The sequence below is a fragment of the Desmodus rotundus genome, chromosome 6 (genome assembly GCF_022682495.2).
Source record: "Desmodus rotundus isolate HL8 chromosome 6, HLdesRot8A.1, whole genome shotgun sequence".
Classification (NCBI taxonomy): domain Eukaryota; kingdom Metazoa; phylum Chordata; class Mammalia; order Chiroptera; family Phyllostomidae; genus Desmodus; species Desmodus rotundus.
The window spans coordinates 12,786,188-12,806,788 of NC_071392.1; the positions used below are offsets into that span (position 1 = coordinate 12,786,188).

At 44.0% G+C, this 20,601-nt stretch overlaps 1 long non-coding RNA gene across 1 annotated transcript in view; it reads right to left on the reverse strand.

Annotated features, from left to right (window-relative positions):
• Positions 1–4,153: 4,153 nt before the first annotated feature.
• Positions 4,154–20,601, reverse strand: part of LOC123480019 (uncharacterized) — a 68,103-nt gene continuing 51,655 nt past the window's right edge. Inside the window, exons 2-4 of the long non-coding RNA XR_006655872.3 lie at positions 5,799–5,913; positions 5,392–5,523; positions 4,154–4,785 (exon numbers count right to left, since the gene is read on the reverse strand). This is a non-coding gene — a long non-coding RNA (uncharacterized lncRNA). The remainder of the gene's footprint in view (positions 4,786–5,391; positions 5,524–5,798; positions 5,914–20,601) is intronic.

The following is a 20,601-nucleotide window of genomic DNA, read 5'->3' on the forward strand; positions in this document are numbered from 1 at the left end:
TGATATTTCCACATTTGCAGCCTGACAGGCTAAATCACCAGATCTCAGTGGTGAGGATACAAACCCATTTAAACTGTGTCAAAATATTCATGGAGCCCCATTGATTTGGGCAACGGTTATTAGGAAGCTATTTGGAAAGTTCAGGTTTAATTTTTGGAGCTTTCTGCTGCAAAATCACTCAGTTACAATACAGAGAAAAGGGTATCAAAGGATAAAGAAGACTGAGGGGTGTGGGGCTGCATTGGTTTGGTTGGGACTATTTTTAGTAGAGAGATGACCTTTGTTTAAAAAAAAAAAGTCTCACAATGATTCATTGGGAAATGCGTGGCATCAAGCACAGTGAAGTCTTCCTATTGCATATAAATGAATAACATGTCAAGCTATTGACATGTTTTTTTGAAAAAGCAACAGTGAGCACAACTGACATAGGAGATTAATGCTTTGCATTGCTACACTGACTTTTACCTCTGCCTTTGATCTTAAATCTAGCTGCACTACTGCAACAGGAGTTGAGCTTCTAAGTGGGATGGGCTCCAGTAGCTCCAGCTCACTTAGTATTCAGAAGCATCACTGAGGAGAACTCCTGTGAACAGGAGAGGTGAACATGGCCGCCCTGTTCACGGGGTTGTTGGGACAGAAATGGTCAACTGAGGGAGTCTTGGAACTCCCAGTGGAACTCAGGAACTCAGGAAAACACGCTGAAGGGATCCTCGACAGGAGGCCACTGGGACAAGTGTTGGGATGTCCTTGGACACTGCGAAAGAGCAAAGTCCTTTGATGGAGCCAAGCCCATTTGACCTCTAGATGGTAAGGTCCTTTGCAATAGTTGTTTGATTTATGACCTGGGACTTTAGACGAAGTTTATATTTATGAGGGCCCCTGTGTTCACAAGGATTTCATTACGTGGCACACACAACATACATGGTCCACATAGGAGGAACAGCTTTGGCAATTTGTGGGCAATAAAGTGTTTTCTGTAACACTTTACAATATGTGGGCATTGATGAATGCTACAGGAGAGCGGGATTCCTTTGGAACGACATATTATATTTACATTAATACCAGATGAGTTTGCTGTGTGACACATTATTGCAGCAAATAACATAGGAATTAGCGCAGAATTAGAAAACGCACTGCAATTAGATCGGTGTGGGGAGAAGTGACCACCCATCCAGTTGGCGGGCCACTCACATACCAACACTGTCGGGCCTGGTGTGAGGGAAAATTTGGTGCCAAGTGGCTTCCATAGTCCTCTGAGGACATGACACTTTTGTGCAAGCACGCGTGAGAACTTCCCAAAACCCAAGATCCACAAAATCCCCAAGGACACTGCCGTGTGAGTTCTCCGCTAACAGGCACCCTCGAGAAAGGCGGGGTATAAACAACCGATATGGGAAATGTACTCAGACATGGTGAGAAATTCAGGGTAGACGTGAATTACAAATTCTTGGAAGTAAAAACTGTTCAGCAGGGAACAAGGCAGTTTGAGGAATGTTCCGGAGTGTCCCTCTCTAGGGTGCTGTAAGGACAAGCTTGGCACGCAACAGGCTTCTTTATGATCCCATTCTCCCCGCCACCCCACCCCCACGCTTGAGGACTTGACCTCCGTGAAAGAAGCCAGGGAAATTCCCAGCCCAGGAGCTATTAAGTTGTCTCCAGAGTTGAAGAGCCTTGTAGCAACCTCTCACTCCAGAGAAGTTCCCAACGAAGAGGCCCATGAAACTGCAAAATATGTGTGTTTTTTCTTTTAAAAAGCAGCTCAAATGTGCTCTTGGGGCAGACTCAAAAACACACCAAAATATGATCCCAAACCTTACCCATGGCCAGGCTACCAGGAGACATGAGAAAGGGAAGTCCTGTGTAATTGCCAAACCTCATTCAGTCCATGAGGCAGCGGCCAGCACAGCCTCCTGCACCGTACCTGTGGGGTGGGCCTCCCAGCTCTGCTACCAGCGGGTTAGGTGGTTTAATATTTCTGAGCCTCAGTTCTTCAACGTCGAATGGATTGATTACATGGCTTCACAAGGCTGTGTGCGGGTTTTAATAAACAATCACTTGCAGAATATGCAGCACAGTCCCTAGCACCTGGCAAGAATCTCATGTGCACTAGTATAACCAGCATAACTGGTTTAACTAGTATATCCTCACCTTCCCCTTCTCAGTCCTTCTTCCCTCTCTTTCATCATCCAGCTGCAGCCTCCATCTTGCCCCAACACATGCTTATGATACCGGAAGTAAGGTGACTTTCAAAGACTGCACCACAGGCAGAGAGGACGGCTGAGGGGTGGAGAGCCAAGCTCAGCCACCATCCCAGGTGCAAACTATCAGAGAGCTTCCTGCACAGGGAACAGCCAAGTCATACTAATTGCTGGTCCCAAATTAGAATGGACCATGGAGTCTACATCTCTTTGTTCCATTTTTTGGTCTTCCTGTGTTTTACCCTGGCCATGAGTGTTTTTTGCAACAAACCATTAGCTGGCATGCTTGTATTGAGATATACAATTTGTTGAGCATTTTTGAGCACTTACTGAATACAAGCTCGGTTCCAGGCAAAACAGCAGATAGAGGATTGACTCGGAGAGGGCCTCTTTACTCCAGAAGCATAAAATCCAGCAGAGGAAATAAGACTGCCTCTGAATAAGTTTGCTCCCTACTTGAGGTTCCCGAGGAAGAGTCTGCTGCTTTCTATCTGTAAATGTGATGAAACCAGTGATGTGCCAGCCTATGTTTAACAAGAAGCTTATAGTATTGAGGGAGAAAACAGGGAGAAGCTGCCCATATATGGGCGTACATGGGTTTATTATAAATTTTACTGATCTGAAGGATGCATAGCACATAATTTACAAATAAAAATAAGCAAAAATCTTTATTATAATTCCACTTAGAAGACTTTTGCCAATTTTTTTATGAACTCCTGTATCCATACCCATCTCAGGTTGCGAGTGATGAATAGTTCCAACATGAATAGAGGTTGATATTTTCATTTACATTAATGAGTAAGACAAAAGTGAAAAACGAAGACATATGTCAGAACTACATTCGTTCGTCAGTGACATGAGTGACTTCTTTGCTGAATCAGATAATGGTTCTCGAATACTGGAAGAATATTTCCTCAAATGTTTCTGCTGGTCACAGCGTAGCAGATATAGACATGACACTTTTAAGTTTAATCTGCATTATTAACATTTTCCCCATCATCTTCTTAAGTCTAGATAGGCAACAAAACAATAAATTAAGGGCTGGTTTGCAGCATCGTTGGTTACGGTGGTGTAAATATGCCCACCATGGTCAATTTCAAGCTACCAAGACAATCCCACTGAATGCAGAATTGGGATAAGACAAAAGAGCCCACCATGGTATAGCATGTCATCCATACAGAGACAACGGAAATACATAACCTCAAGGGCACAGATAGTAATAAAACACAGTAAAAGAATTAGGAATTGATGAGTTTAAGTATTTATCTTTGTTTTTAATGAAATTTATTGAATTGTAGCTGTTCCATGAGTTTTCTTCCCAAATCCCCGTGGGTTCTCACAGATCTGCCCCATCCTTTTCAGGGGCCACCTTTCAGCAGGTGTTACCTGAGAGCAAAAACAGGCTTGGCGTGCTGCTTACCCACAGACAGCTCCCACCCATGCCAGCATCTTCTCTGATCTGACCCTCCCTGGACACCCCAAGGGTTCCTCTCAGTGTCCCAACCCTCAAGGAAGTGGGTCTATTAATGTCTTGAAGACAGCATTCTCTTTGGCCTCAGCTTTGTTACTGAGTGACAGTTTGCATCTATTTTTATTCTGGAATATTTTTCTTCTTTCTCTCCCTTCCTTCCTGTCCCTTCACTTCAGGATTCTATTATATGCCTAATTCTTTTGGAAAGAAGAGAACAGCATTAATAGTGTTTCTGATTTGGGTCTCTCTCCTAAGTGATTATGCTCTTCTCTGAAATACTGAAGAGCCGAGATGGAAGAGGTGGAACCTGGAGGAAGCCTGGAGCCGGGAGATGGGGACTGGGTCAGCTGCATCATCAGCAGATGCCTAGAGCCAATGAGCCCCTGGCCCCCTGCCAGCTCCCTGCCACGTGTGATCACCCTCCATTTGACCCCACCTTCACCCTACCCTGCATTTTAAATGCAGATTCCTAGGTCCATCCCAAACCTTCATTTCTGGAGTTGGAGCTCTTCAACAAACTCCCCCAGTAATTCCCACTCATGCTCAGAATGGAGCCACTAACTTAGACCCTCCGCATGGACACCATCCAACTTCTAGTTATTTTGTCATTTGGGAGTTTGCACAGGGCAGGTGAGGATAGCTTTGATGGGTTCTCCAAGAATCAGGCATGTTCAAGAGAAGTGAGAAATGAACAGTATACAATCGTGGAGAAATTCTATCTATAGGCCAAAATAGCAGAGAAAGCAAGGGAAGCTAGCCTAAATGACAGGAGACGCAATAATCAATACCCTAACATAAAACAGTAATGCGGCTGGCACCCTACAGCAATCCCACCGGGAACTGTAGATTGCATCCTTAGCATCCCGTGGTAATGAAACCCACAGAATGCAGCACACACTGACCAGGGCGAAGCCTCTTCAATGCTGAATATTCTGCCACGTTGCAGGCACATTCATTTTATTTGAAAGAAGAATGGTCCCGTTGCCAAGCCATCAGATGGTGAAAAGAGATATATTTGATGGATAATACAAAAGGGTCTGCCGCAGCTTTTGTATAACACGTTTCTCATGTAAATGCATCTGGTAGGTGGAGTCCGTACCTCTGATGTGTAGATACCTGCAGAGAAAGGCAAATGGGGACCAGAAGACCCGTGTGGGGTGAGTCAGAAGTCTGGCCAGAGAGAGGGAGACCATTATTTTTAACAACAACAAAAAACTCACTTGGCAAACATCACTCAGTTTTTCCCAACCTGTTCTTGTGATACAGATTGACAGCCCTTTTAATATGAAATAAATCAGGCAGGAGAAAGAGTGTCTGGAAGAACATACAGATTGAGGGCTGACTGACGGAACACGTCTGAAACGTGCTCTGTTTGCATTTGCCTTTGTAACAGCTAACTTGAAAGGATGTCAGGTGCTTTGAAAAGCTGCGAGGATGTGTTTTGAACCTGGGGGACGGGTGTGAGATGTGCGTGCTTGAACTCCCCGTGCTGATGGCGCCCTGCTCTGTGCCTGCACAAATGCAGAGCATGCAGACCCTGTGGATACAAGTGGCCCTTTCAATCTCCCTCCTCCAGCTGGGGGTAAAATGGTATTTTGTCTAATATCTGGTCTTATATGTAGTTAGAACCAGCCAATCGTCCCAGGCCAGTGTGCTCACAATGGTGCACTATGGTCTAGTCACTTCTCACCAAGAAAACTGGCTGGTAATGACCCGTGTCACCTTTCAAGGTGTGTGGTCAGTGGACATCCCTGTCAAGTCCACACCTGCCTTGGTCCAGCCTTCAAGCAGCTGAAGTCCCATTGGTTAGCTGTCTCCTTGGATTCCCTGGACTGTCCAGTGTTCACGGTTATCCTGCAGAGCAAAGCCAGTACCCATCAGTCATGAGACAACCAAAGTCGGTTTCAACATCTCCCATGGCAGAGGGGGAAGTATTTCCACTCTAAGGCAAGAAAATGCTTAAGAGGTATGGGGTGAGTCAATAGTTAAAACAAGAGAACAAGGCAGCAGGCAAGCACAGAAAAAGCATCCAGTGCTTGAAGCGTGTCTTCAGTCTCGAACCCGCACCTGCCCTCTTTAACACCTATGCTCTATTCTGCCAGGAGGCCCCACCCAGCCTCCACACTTACCAGGCACAGGCATCTCATCCGAAGTCTCAAGGTCTGGCTCCTGCTAACATGGCTCTCTGATCACTCAACAAATACTGGCTGAACATCAGTGAAGAGGTTGTCCTCGTCCTAGGTTCTAGAAACGAGAGTGATAAGTAATTCAGACAAAGATGCTCTCCTCATGGAATCTGTATTGCAGTGGGAGACAATGAAGAGACAAAGCGCTCTCCCAACAAGGTCAATACAGATTGTGACAACCGTTGTAAAGGAAAGAGAGTTGATAGAGTATCTGACCCAGTTAGACAAGAGGCCTGCTTCCATCAGGAATGGCCTACCCAAGGAGGTGACATGTGGCTGACACATAAAATGTGAAAAGAACCCAGTCACGTCACAAGCGGAAGGAGCAGGCCAGAGAGAAGGAACATCATATGCAAAGGCGCTGAGCCAGGAATAGTCTCCAATGGTCTCCAAATGGGACGCAACACCTCCCTACAGCACTTACCCCATGGGGCTGCTGTCTAGATTACAGGAGATGAGGCAATGCCTGTGGAACGTTTTCCACTGGGCCTAGCATCAAGTCAGTGCTCAAGAAATGTGAACTGTTACACCGATTTTCAAAGACTTGGGTTTGTTTTGGGGTGGAATGGGAACATTAAGTCACCTTCTTGGAGCCATTCTGGGCCAGTGTGCCTGAATCCCTATGATGTCAGGCCCCCAAAAGCACTGGAGTATGATTATTTTAAAAATTACTTTCCCAGCAATTAATCATCGGTATAAGACTGCCAATACATATCATCGACACATTGTGACACACTGCATCACATGATGAGAATGTAGAGTAGAAAGTGGGCAATTTGGAGCTGACCTTAAGTTAAATCAATTGAAAGTCAGTGGGATTTTTGCCTGAATAAGGGTCAAGACCAATTATCAAAAGGCATAATAGAACAAGGGGATGCTTTTGAATAAATTAAAATCTTAGAGTAATTTTTCACAGTTCAGGGTTATGCTGAGGTATCACCTCTACAATACAAGAAACACACTGTTCATAAAGCTTTTTGTCTAATCCCCTATTTCAAGAGAATCTATCTGCATCTTTTTTTATTTTTTGGAAGAATGCAAGAATACAGTAAAAAGTACAAAATGGTTAGCATATGTATCTAAAACTGAAGTGGGGTAGTAGGAAGACAAAGACTTCTCACCAACTCTCAGCTACGCTATAAGCTTGGATTACCTGTTCCTCTGCAGCAGCTAGGTAGGACGTGGATATCGGAATGATCCACAGCCTGGTTTTAGCCGCCAGATTTCTCCTCCATCTTGCAAATCTGCCTGTGCCTTAGAGAATCAATTGTATCATAACATTGACTTAAATTTAAATTCAGATTATAAATCTGCCACTAAAGAGACAGTTATTTGGTATTTTGTTTCAGAGCCAGCATTAGCTATGGATTACTTGCTGGCTTTGTTTTATCTGTGGGTCTACTCCGTTAAAGTTCTCTCAAAATGTCAATAAGCAACTAGAGCAAAAGGCCACTTAAACCCACTGGTGGACTCTCACTGGTACCAACTACTGCATCTTTTCCCCTCCAGTTTCCAAGCCTGCTTTGCACCTGCTAGCTCATTGCCATGGAGATTCTCAATGGCTCCAACAGAATCATTTGAATTTTGAAACATCTTGGTCAGAAGACTTCTATAAATATTTCACATGTCTAACTTGGTAACTGTATTCCCAATATGATGAAAGGACAGAAAGCAAAACTGCTCAGTAGACTGTAAACAATTTGAGAGCAGAAATCATATCTTTTACTCTTCATACCCTTCACCATGCCCTGAGCTTATGAAATCTCCAATAAATAAGTGCTCTGTAATTGGTAAATTACCAGGAAGTTAAATTGCTTTGTCTAGACAGACGGGATTGATTTGGGCTATAAACTGACAAAGTTAGTTCAGATTCTGTGCACAAATGGTAATAATATTTCTTGACATTGAAGCCTGGTACGTAATCTACAACAGGTCTTTAACTGGTCAGAGGGAATTAACTGAAACTTTGCAGTAAGAGATTCTTGAAATGTGCACAAGATACAAAGTTGGGGGGAAGGGCACGTTTGTGCAATGGGCTTCTGGCTTTAATCAGGTTTGAGAAGGGGTTTGCTAGTAGATAAAAAAGGCGTAGCAGCCCAGGTTCCTAGAAATGTAGCCTGAGGCAGAAGCTTATGAGCTGAGACTTTACGGGGTAGGGGGGATGCAATCCCAGAGAAGCAAAAGTGAGTGAAAGGAGAGTAATTCAAGGACCAAGGGAGAGCAAGAAGGTGAGATGTCAAGCTGGGCTTCACTGATGGCTGAGGGGTGCAGCTGGTCTTGAGGGCGGCCACGTGAAATACTGCCTTCCAAGCACTCTGCTGGGAGCGGGGCAGGGAAGGTCAGGAAGAATAATTCATCCACTGACTCCCACACCTCTCAATGGCCAAAGTTTTGTTTCACAAGGTATTAATTTTTATGCGTCCACTTGGAAGATGTCTTTGGATGAGATTTATATTTAAATCAGTGACAGCCTGCTGGCCTTCAGACTAGAACCGCACCATCAGCTCTCCTGGGTCTTGAGCCTGTCCAGGGGTGGCCTAGATTTTGGAGTCGACAACCTGCATAATTGGTGAGTTAATTCATTACACACACACACACACACACACACACTCAACCCATTGGTTGATTCTCTGGAAAATCCTAAGAAATGAACCCCTGTATTTTCACGCTGCTTCTGCAGAGGTGCAGATTGGGGTTCTGAGTAGTCTCAGGCAACAGTGCCCTAGAGTGGCTCATGGACAGGCATGACTTATCTTGGGTTATAGCCATAAAAGACAGTCACCATGGCAACCTGGGGCACATCAATTAGCCAAGGGCAGTAGTTCAGACAAGAGGCTGTAAAGTGATGCATAAGGAATGAATGAATGTGTGGAGGGGAAGTCAAGAGCTGGTTCTGATTCTAAAAAGGTATGTTTACAAAGCCTCCCCCAGTAGCCTATGGACAAAGTGAGGAAATGTGTGCTTACATTAGAGGGGAGTAAATTTTCAAGTAACAAGACAACATACATGTACTCAAAGAGTACCCATGGTTTAATGTCACTACCGAGATGCATGATTTTGGGACAGTTACTTAGCTTCTTACTCAGTACTTGGTTCACTGGTTTTTAACGGGAGAGCATTGGATTACTGCCATCTAAGCTTTCTCTCAGCTCTAAAATTCTGATCTTTTCTATAATTTGGACAAAGATATAGAAATTTAAAGATTACATAGATCTCTTACATTAAAAGTCAGAATTTGAAACATTTCATTCATAGCAAGAATGGACTAAAGCCAATATGATAGAGTTGAGCATAACTAAATGTGAAGTCTAAGATGTGGGTCCAAGTAATCAATTCCACAAGTACAGATTAGGAGAGATTTGACCTGAGTCATTTATATTAAACAACAACAGCAGCCAGGGCTGGGTTTCCATTGACCCAAAAGTCTAATGAATCAACCGCTGAATAAGTGTGTTCTTACTGGGGTCTCTTCACTGAGAGAGAGGCGGGACAAGATGGGCCAGCGGGCCTCTGATGGTCCATCTGAAGATTCCAGGCTTCATCCATACATTTCTCTTTCCTTGACCCTTTGCCTCAGTACAATTAGATCAGGGCACAGGGCACAATCACCTCAAGGTCAGTTGCTCCCATAGGATTTTAATGGATTGCTTAAATGGCCCAAGGTCGCTCAGAAAGCACCTCAGCTTTTCCTTTTCCTTATCCTCACGGGGCAGTTGTTTGGGATTGTGGCTCCCCTGCCTGGTGTATAAAGTCACCTAAACACAAAGCTCATAGCCAGAAGGCAGCTTTGGGAACCTTCAAGAGTTACAGACATTAAAGGTGCTCCCCGGAGTGCTCTGCCACTCTGCTGACTGGAACCCAATCTATCAGAAAGTTAGAAATATGATCCAGGTGGGGACTGACTCTGATTTAATGTCATCCAAGTACAACAGGCCACACTTCTTAAAGAAGCCGTTGTAAATTATTTGTGCCTGATTCTGCTGGAGGATGGAGGGCATGGTATATTCTCAAGTACAAGAGCCCAGCTTGTATCTAATAATTGTTATATCTCCTCTGAAATTTACTGCCGATGTCTCAATTTTAACAATTTAAATAACAAGCTTAACCAAGTGGAACGAGGCTCAGGCAGGCTGGCGCTCTTGATGGAAGCAGGACAACTCTTACGTCTGAGAGCATTTTGACTTTGACATGAGCGGCGACACACAGAGATGAAATCTGGTTAAAGCGGCAGCCTTCTCAACCCCGTGACAGCTTCTTAGGCTAAGCAAAACAATTTCTAGAAAGTGCATGCACATGCTTGTTAACTTTACTCCAGAAGACTGATTAGGGACAGTGCTTATGAATATGATAATAAGAGGTGGGGGCTGGAAAGGTAAGCCAAAGGAGCTGGGTAATTGGCATATTGTTTTCTTCATTTCTAACAGACCAGTCTATGGTCTTAATCTTTGGGTGTATCCATTTGTTTAGAAACTAGATGGATCTCCTCTGTGTCCCAAGTATTAATGATAATAGCACATTTTCATTTTGTGCTATTAGACTGTGAGTGATCACATATGGTTTCCTACAGATTACTCTCATCACCCTTTTGATGCTCTTTACTCCTTGTCCTGAAAACATTCCCCCAGTTTCAAACGATGTTTCATGCCCAAAGTCATGTAACACGTGCCGAGCAAGGCCAACTTTGAAAGATGTTCTGTCCTTGGTGGTATAACACAAGATCATACTGGGAAGTCACAATATGACTTGTAGAATTTCTCCCAAATTGCAAGCCCTATTAGAAGAGTGAAGAGACTAGCCAACTGAGCTAACAGATCTTGGAAAAGTACCTTAACATTTTGGATCCCTGTTTCTTCTTTAGTAAAGCAAAGAACCAGATTATGTTATCAAGCTTCTTCTAGCTCCAATGTCCTATGATCTTATGCTCCTAATCCAAGGACAATTAAAATTAACTCAAATTCACTTGTATTACTTTAAACTAAATATCAAGTCTTAATAGCCACTTTATCAAACAGTGTAGCAGTCTCTTAAGAAGCTAAACATACACCTACCTTATGACTTAGCCAGTGAGCTTCTAGGTATTGAAACGTGAAGTCTACATAACATCTTGGACACAAATGTTCATAGCATCCCTATTTGTAACAGCCCCAAAACAACCCAAATATCCATCAACAGGTGAATGGATAAATTGTACTCTACTCACACAATGAGTTACTCAGCAACAAAAAGGACTGAATTGTTGGTACACTCAACAACATAGATAAATCTCAAAAAAATTATGCTGAATAAAAGAAGCCAGACACAAAGAGTATATACAGTGTAATTCCATTTATATAAAACCTCAGAAAATCCACTACTCTAAGGTGATAAAAAGCCAATTAGTTGGTGCCTGGGGACAGGGAAGGGAGAGCAGGAGAGAGGAGGTACCAAGAGTCACAAGAAACTTTTGGGATGAAGGTTCCACAGGCACATTATATGTCAGAACTTGACAATGTACACTTTGAATAAGTGCAGTTCATTGTATGCCCATTATATCTCAATAAAGCAGTTTTTAAAAACAAAAAGTCTAAATATTATGCCTATACCTTAATTCCAATTCTAAGACTTTATCACAAAGAATCAGCAGTGTGTGCTAAGATGCAGAGTATAAGGGCATTCACTGCAGCACTATTTATATACAAGATAAAACTGGAAACAGCCTAATGTCTAAAAGAAGAGAATTGATTAGGTAGAGTATGGCGTGCCTATATGTTGGAATATAAAACAGCCATTAAAAGTCAGCTTTAGACAAAATATTTATTGTCATGAAAAATGTTTGTGATCTCTTTCTACGTAAAAAAAAGGCAAGATACAAAGCAAGATGTAGAGAATAAATGGTGCTATATTTTTTAAAAGTCTCGTGTGGAGGTTGGTAATTAATCACACACCTCCTCCCCTCAGAGTTTGAAACCAACTGAGAAATAGACTAAAGTGTTGGGCAGATGAAAAGCAAAACACCAGCTTCATTAGGAAAATTCTAATTGGAAAAATGTAGCTAGAAACTAAGGTTATATGGGCTTTCTCCTCTTTTCCTCTGAATTATCCTGACCCATTCAGAACTGGCGGGGAAGGGCCAACACTGGACAGCTTAGCCCTGTGTGGTGCTTCTCAGCCCAGGCTATTGGCCCGTTGGGCAGAACTGCCCCACACACTGCTGGGTGGCTCACATTCCAGCCCCAGACATTAGATACCATAATGCCCCCCAAGCATTGTGACAACAAAAACACTTCCCCACATACTTCCAAACGCTCTCCCCACCAAGGGTCGTGGGGCTGCCCTGGGCTGACAACCAACAGAGGTGATGAGGATGAGCCGAGAAGAGAGACACGCTTAAATAAATTTCCTAACCTCCGCCCCTCTTCCCTCCAATAATTCCTCTGCCTCTGGGTATAAGGGAGAAAGTGAGACAGCAGATGGAAAGGCAGAAGTACTGGGGCAAATTTTTCTTTTGGGATGGAACTTCTAATTTCATTGCTCCGAAGAAACACGGGAGAAAAGCAGGGATGGCTCCCCTTGCATTGCACAGGTCTCTGTGAAGAGGAAGAGAAGGTCTGGAAGGACACACACCATAATGGCTACCTTGCCTGGCTGGGAAGTGGGATGGAGAGAAGGGATTATCAGTGCTTATTTTTCTTTGACTTTTTTTCCCCCTAAGTTTTCTGAATATATGACTTTTGCTATTGAGAGAGATCCCCTTTTTTAAATAAGAAAAGAAGCAAACTAAAAGGAAGAATTTCTGAGCTTTCAGAGCTGCAGTACTGGGCAGTACTTGCCTGAGACTCCTCCTGCCTGCTTCATTATTTCTGGGTCATTGTCGTATTATTTGTGAAGATGCCATTTGGGGACACATTGCCCATCATCTATAACATCGGTGTGGCCCTGAGAGTGTCTAAAGTGCTTCATAAACAGGAATGGATTCTGTTTTTACCTCTCCTTAGCCAAGGGAGAGAAGCATGAAGTGATTTTTCTAGAACAGCTTCCACTTAGTGTCCTCGTGGAGCTGACATTCAGGCACGTCCTGGATCAATCTTCTCAAACTGACCTAGCCAAAGCCGCAGACACCTCACTCTATTATAAAACTGAAGTCACAAAAAACTGTAGACATTCGACCCTCTAAGGCTTTTAACACCAAAAAAACAGTGCAGTATAATAGTGCTACTCATAATGACATGATTTGTTTAATTGATGAGTCTCTATCAGTAGCATTGTCCCATATAGGAAACAGATGTATGAAAACCATTTTCCTTCAAAGGCTAGGTAGCCTCATTTGACCAGAACATCAAATGTCTAGGTGAGGCCCTCTTTCAGTGTGAAGCTGGCTCCCACATTTCTCAATGCCTATCTTGCTCCAGTTTTAACTCAGATACAAGTTCCAGTTATCATGACAGATTCAGCCCCTATGGTGAGCCTAACATTTGAAAGGGCAGCAATCCCAAAGGAATTCTGGGACCCTTCACTAAAAATGCGACCAAGCAGCATGGAGAAGCCCTCCTATAAGGTTACGTACACACACACAATCATCCGCCAATTCAGAATTTTTGCAATCATAAAAATAGAAGTTTCTTTAACTTAATGGTCTGTCCATTTGTGGTTGTAGCAAATGCCACAGACACCATAGGAAGCTATCCAAGAGCTAAGAATGGTCTTCATTAGTACTGCTTTGAGAAATTCTGGCCTGCTCACCCTGCCAGGGATCTCACTGGCCCTGGGCACTGTGTGTGTTCTGTGAAAACGTATCACCTGAACGGGGGCCCTTCTGATTGAATGGGTTCAAGCCCAGCATCATTTGACTGATGTGCTACCTGGATCTTTGCCACCTGTGTCACTGACCACCTTCTCTCTCTGAGCCCTGTGCTTCCAAATGCCTAGCTCCAGCTCCTGACTCCAGAGAGAAAGGCAGACACTGAAAGTTAGAAAAGTTAAAAAGCACACACTGAATCCTGTCGGGTAAGCACTGGGCCACGAAGAGCACTGCATTCGGGAACCGAGTGAGGCTCAGGTTGGCCAGTGAGAACCTTAGAGACAGAAGTAGGTTGGGGATGCTTGGATCCTGGGGGATGCTGGGAACTAAAATTTTCTTCAAAATTTTTCTGTACCAATCCATAGTAAGAGATACAGTTTATACTGTGATCCAGTACACAGATACCTACAAGTGGACACAGATATAATCATCTCACTGAAACCAGCTCCTAGAACGCTGCTCACTACAGAACAGCTCTTCAATAACTATTTTTTGAATGAACAAAGCAAAACCAAACCTTAGTGAAGTACTGTAATACTATCACCAGGTGCAATGCACTTTGATATTTTCTATTCTATGCTATCTTTTCCATTTCTTTAAAATGGTAACAAGTTGCGACCCTCTAAGGTGATGTCAGTCCCACTAAAAGGGAGCCCTGACATGACAGGAGTTTGCACACTGCCTGTCCCTCGTTGAAGATGACTGAAATTTGTCCACTAGGAACCAGAGGCTTGGGGGCATTGCAGACAAGCAGACTGGCACTGGGCAGTAACCGGGTCGGGCAGAGGAACACTGTTGAGTGGGGCCACAGCATCACAGAGCAGCAGGGGAGCTGTGTTCTTGGCCAAGGGCGAGAGCACCACTCTCTGGGTGCAGACCTATGTCCCGTCTCTATGTTCCAGTCCACACACTGTCCCACTGTCCCCTCATGTGAAACCATTCTTCAAACCCAGGAAGATTTTACAAATGGGAGTCAGAAGTCAGACTGGCAGTCGCTTTGCTTGGGTATCATTCAAAGGCTTGCAAAGGGGGAGAAGTAGGGTTGTTCAAGTGCTGTGAAAATCACAGAGGAACTGGGCAAATGAGAAATCCACTCGAACCCACAGGGAGCACAAAAGTGAGGAATTAAACAACTTTGTAAATAAAGGGATCATTACTCTCGATGCATTAATACGCATTGAAGACCTATTGAAAACTTCCCATTTCAAAATAAATGAAGAGCATTAGGTTCTCGTTTTCCAACCTGAATAAGCCCAGTGCTAGGGTCTGAGGTCTAGGTCAGCCAGGGCTGGTTCCGGTGGCAGCCGATGGGTTCATGTCAGGGACCCAGGAGGGGACGGTCCTTGCGTGTCTGCTATGATGAAGGCTGTAACCATAGCCCCATTTTTCACTGAAGAGATGTGCTCGGTGCACACCTGAGGAAGTCGGGAGGAAAGTTCTACACCAGTGCGTTTGCCTCGTCCAAGTTTCATCATCATTCACCAAATAAGCATAATTGCTGCATGTTTAAGAGGTGCTGGGAACAGAGGCGCTGCTGGTAATTGCCTAACGGCCAGGCGAAATGAGGTGTGCAGCACATCGGTGTGAAAAAAGCCGTAGCCACAAGTTTATTAACATTGAAAATTAAGATAAGCTCGGCCCCAGCCAGGCAGTCCTTGCTGAAATGAATCCCATTATCCTTCTAATAACTGCATGGGGCTCAATTGGAAGCCAGGCAGGGGGTAGAGAGGCCTTAATACAGGTCACCTCTGTGCCAGCCTCAAGGAGCTGAAGATTCTCTGGTTCACTGACAAAGATCAGAGAGGAAACACAAACACTCCCGCCTCCCCTGCAGCTCCTCCAACTCCATCTAAATCCATGGGCATTTGAGAAGCTATGGAAATGGGGAAGCCCAGGAGAATTATTGATATTTAGGTTCTGACCTGAGTGTCATCTTTAATAGTTGCTGAATGCAATTTGCAAAGGTGTGTTGGAAGGTTCTGGAACTGAGTGGTACCAAGTCCATTTGAAGAATGTCAGGGGTCCTTGCCTGGGGCTCAGCAACCAACTTGGCCTTCTTTTTTGTACCTTAATCACATTGTGAGATATTTTTAGATGCCCACGCCTAGGAGAGTTGCCCTTAACCTCAAGTACATCCAATCTATGCAGAAAACAGGCAGTTGCAGGTAAAGTAATCAGAAAACAACCATTGTAAGCTAAGGCCTACAGCCTGATGAAAATGCAGGGAAAGGGGACTTCCAGCCAAGATGGAGGCATAGACACACTTTGCCTCCTCACACAACCGAAAGAAGGACAGCACCAAATTTAAAAACAAAAAATAATCAGAACTGCCAGAAAATTGAACTGTATGGAAGTCCAACAACCAAGGACTTAAACAAGAAACGTTCATACAGACCAGTAGGAGGGGCAGTGATGGGCAGCTGGGGTGGAACAAGAATTCAAAAAACTGAAGAGAGGATTAGGAACCTCCGGGACAACTTTAAATGTTCCAACTTCTGAATCCTAGGGCTGCTAGAAGAAGAGAAAGAGCAAGAAATTGAAAATTATTTGAAAAAATAATAAAGGAGAACTTACCTAATCTGGCAAAGGGAATAGACTTCCAGGAAGTCCAGGAAGATCAGAGAGCCCCAAAGAAGTTGGACCCAAGGAGGAACACGCCAAGGCACATCATAATTACATTACCCAAGATTAAAGACAAGGAGAGAATCTTAAAAGCAGCAAGAGAAAAGGAGACAGTTACCTACAAAGGAGTTCCCATTAGACCATCAGCTGATTTCTCAAAAGAAACCTTGCAGGCAAGAATGGGCTGGAGAGAAGTATTCCAAGTCATGAAAGGCAAGGACCTACATCCAAGATTACTCTATCCAGCAAAGCTATTAATTAGAATGGAAGAGCAGATAAAATGCTTCCCAGGTAAGGTCGAGATAAAGGAGTTTATCATCACCAAACCTTATTATATTAAATGTTAAAGGGACTTATCTAAGAAAAAGAAGATAAAAAATATGTGCAATAAAATGACAACAAATTCAAAACTATGAACAACCAAACCTAAAACAAAACAAAAACAAAAATGAACTAAGCAAACAACTAGAACAGGAATAGATTCACAGAAATAGAGACCACTTGGAGGGTTATCAGCAGGAATGGGGAGAGGGGAGAAAGGGGGAAAAGGTACAGGGAATAAAAGCATAAATGGTAGATACAAAATAGACAGGGGGAGGCTAAGACTGACATGGTGAATGGAGAAGCCAAAGAATTCATATGTATGATCCATGGACATGAACTAAGGTGGGGGAATGATGGGGAGTGGGCAGTTACAGGGCAGAGGGGAATAAAGGGGAGAGAAAAATGGGGCAACTGTAATAGCATAATCAATAAAAGATATTTTAATTTTTTTAAGAAAGAAAATACAGAAAAAGGAAAGCTGGGGCAGTCGGAGAACTCCGGGAGGACATGCCACTTAGGTAAAGGAAAGGCAGAAAGAACTGCATGAGCAAAAGCTTACAGACATGCGACACTTGGAGGAATAGGGAGGAGACCCACTCGGCACAAGGTAGGCTTTGAGCTGGGAACTAGTAGACAGCAAGCTTTAGTGGGTAGAGTGGCACAGTGTAGAGTTTGGATTTAACGCTGGATTGAAAGGGAATCCTTGTAGGTTTCAGAAAAAAAAGGAATCAGGATTAAAGAGTTTAAACCACCTTATAATGAATTTGCTTCACGTTAAAAAAAATACATTTGGATTTCATGAATTTTATTCACTTTATAGTCACAGCCACTTACTTCAAATGGCCTTTGGTGCTTCCCAGAAATCCTACTCTACTCCCTGCCACATTCCCCTGCGGTGCTGACTAACTCCCTCAGTTTCAGACTAACATTTTTGCCCCTTTTTCTCTGTCCTTCCAACTTTCAGCACCTCTGCTTGTGTATTCCCCTCAGCTGTGTCCTTGCCTCCTATCTCTACTCCTCCACCCACTTCCCCTGCCTGCCTACCTGTGCCCTCCAGCTCTGCCCCTCCCCTTCTCTGGGTGGGGCTTTCCTGGCCTTGGAAATGACCCCTCCACCTGCACCAGGTCCCCTCCCTCCCCTGCTCAAGAACACTCCACAACTTCTTCCCTACTTCTCTAAGCACCATGCAAACCTGCAGCATTTACATCATCTTCAAAAATAAAGAAAGAAAAGAAGGGAGGGAGGAAGAGCAGGAGGAAGAAGGCCAGGAAGGAGGGAGGGAGGGAGGGAGGAAAGGAAGGAGGGAGGAAGGAAATTCTTTCTTGACCTCACATTTCATCTTCTGTCCCATTTCTCTGCTCCACTTAGCAGGACAATTCCTCAAAAGAGCTGTCTACACTGGCACCCTGCACACCCCTCCTCCCATTCTCTCTTGAACGCACTCCATTCAGGCTCAACCTGCCTCCTGTCATGGTCACCATTGGCCCCTGTGTTGCTAAATGCAATGGTCAACTCCTTTCTCATCTTATTTCAACTCTTGACAGCTTTCTTCACTTGGCTCCCAGGACTCTGCTCCTTCTCCATCTCCAGCTGACTTCTTCCCATTTTTTTTTCAACCTCTAAAAATTATAGTGCCCCAGGGCTCAGTCCTTGGACCTCCTCCCTCTCTAAATTACCCCGAGTTGATCTCATCTAGTTTCCTGGCTGTAAACCCTATGCATGTGCTAACAAGTCCCAAATTTATATCTCCCGTCTGGACCACTTCAGACTCCAGAGAGATCTCTGCTTGGATGTCCACCAGCCATCTCGAAGTTAATGTTCCCAAAAATGAAACCCTGGTTCCATGCCCACACTCATGCATCAAAACCTCCTTCTTCCTCCAGCAGCCTCTCAATTAAAGTCAACATCCTCCTATCCTTTGCTCAGGACCAAAACCTTAGTCATCCTTGACCCCTTTAAACCCCATATTTCAGTCAATCAGCAAATCCAATCTACTCTGTCTTAAACTATATTCAGATTGTGACCAATTCTCACCACCTCCACTGCCATCCTCCTGTTGCAAACCACCATCCCTCACCAGAAAGATGGCACAGTGCCCTTACAGGTCTTCCTGCCTCCACCCTTGCCCCAGGACAGGCTGAGCAAAACACAGTGGCCAGACTGACCCTTTTACCTTAAAAGCCAAATCACATCACTTTTCTCTGCTCAAAACTGTCTAATGACTTCCCACATCACTCAGAATCAAATCCAACATTCTTACAGTGGTCTAAAAAGTCCTACACTCTCTGGCCCCAGCTACTTCTCTATTTATATTCATCCTCTCCCTGTCTCCCTCCCTCACTCTTCTCAAACATACTACACACATTCATGCCTCAGGACCTTTGCACTTACTGCTCCTGTAGCTGAAATGGAATTCTCCCAGATAGTCAAATGGCTCCCTCCTTCTGTTCATGCCCATGTCACCTTATCATTGAAGCCGTCCCCAACCACCCTATATAAAACACACGTACACTGGTCCTCTAGTTCTCTGCTTTTGCTTGACTTTCCTCCACTCAGCTTATTACCGTCTGTTAAAGCACATTCTATTTTTTGTTTATTCGTTTTCTCCATTAGGATAAAAGCTCATTTGGGGCAAGGACTACATTGTGTTCAATCTTGTGTCAGCACATACTGTGTAGTAGGAGCTCAGTAAATGCTTGAGGGAACAAGATTTATTTGGACTCATCTTTCAAGCACCTGGTCTTTACAAAAAATATCTCCACTCCAGCCATCCCTTGTCAGGGGGCTCTCCATCCAAGGCCTTGATAATTCCCATGGATGCCACAAAAAAAAGATCTTGAGCACATGGTATTGCTGGCACCCCCTGTCTCACAACCCCTCACCCTTCAGCGTTCCCAAGATGAGTTTCTTCCTACCTTCTGTTCACTTGCCTAGGAAATGAGTTTTCTGATGCCAGCTGCTGCCTGGTTGCCACCCACCAAAACAAAAGTACTTGACTGTAGCCCACTGTTTCCTCCTATTAACCTGAGGGAGCAGTGGCCGGGATGTTGAGTCTCAGCAGTTCCACTTATGTCCTGTGTGATTTTGACACAGTTTTTTAGTCTCCTGAATCTCAGCTTTCTTAAAAGTAGAATGGGAAAAATAAGGCTAACTTCTAGAGTTATTGTGGGATCCAATGACATGAAGAATGTATAATGCTTAGCATATAGTATTTGTTCATTAAATGTTGGCTTCTTTTCTCTTCCCACCAGAAGGTGAGCTTAGAATCATTCCCAAATCACCATTTTTAACACAATATTTGACCACGGCCCTCCAGAGATGCCTGGCCAGGGCTCAGCTGTGATGGAGACCACCACGGGCTTAGGCCATTCTCTCCCTTCTCCTCCTTCCTTCCCCTTCCTCCCTCACACAAGCCCATAGGGGGACAGGCTGCCCTCGGCACCCCTCTTGTATTTATGGCAACCCTTCTTTGTCCTGCGAGGCTGGTGAACTGAATTCAGAAAAAGCAACAGGTCATTACAAGTATACTGCATGCTGTAAAATGAAAGCACGTCCTTGTTAGAAAGCCAAATGACTTACTTTGAGAGTAACTTTAAATGTCAGGCATAGGATATTGCAAATGCAGAATGCACATGTTACACTTTGGCATAAGACTTTAAATATACATGTGGCACTCTCAGAGCGACATGTGTGGATGTTGGCGTTAATCCTTTAAGTGGAATTCTCTCTGACATTAACTCTCCATTACTCAGCTCTCTATTGATTGGGTTCATCTCTAAAAGTTCAGACTTGGAGAATACTCAGGCCAGCTCTCCTTTGAGGAGAGTGGCATGGAGAGTTGGTAATTATCCAATAAATTCCAGTAATTATGCAATGAATTACAAATTGTCTACGCCAGTGCTTCCTGGAATATTTAATTCAACAACATACCCGTGAACTTCACAGGTCACTTGTGTGGGAGTGGGCGGGGGAGGGGTGTCCATTGGGAGGGCCTTGTCCAGTTAGAACTGCCCTTGTACTTGT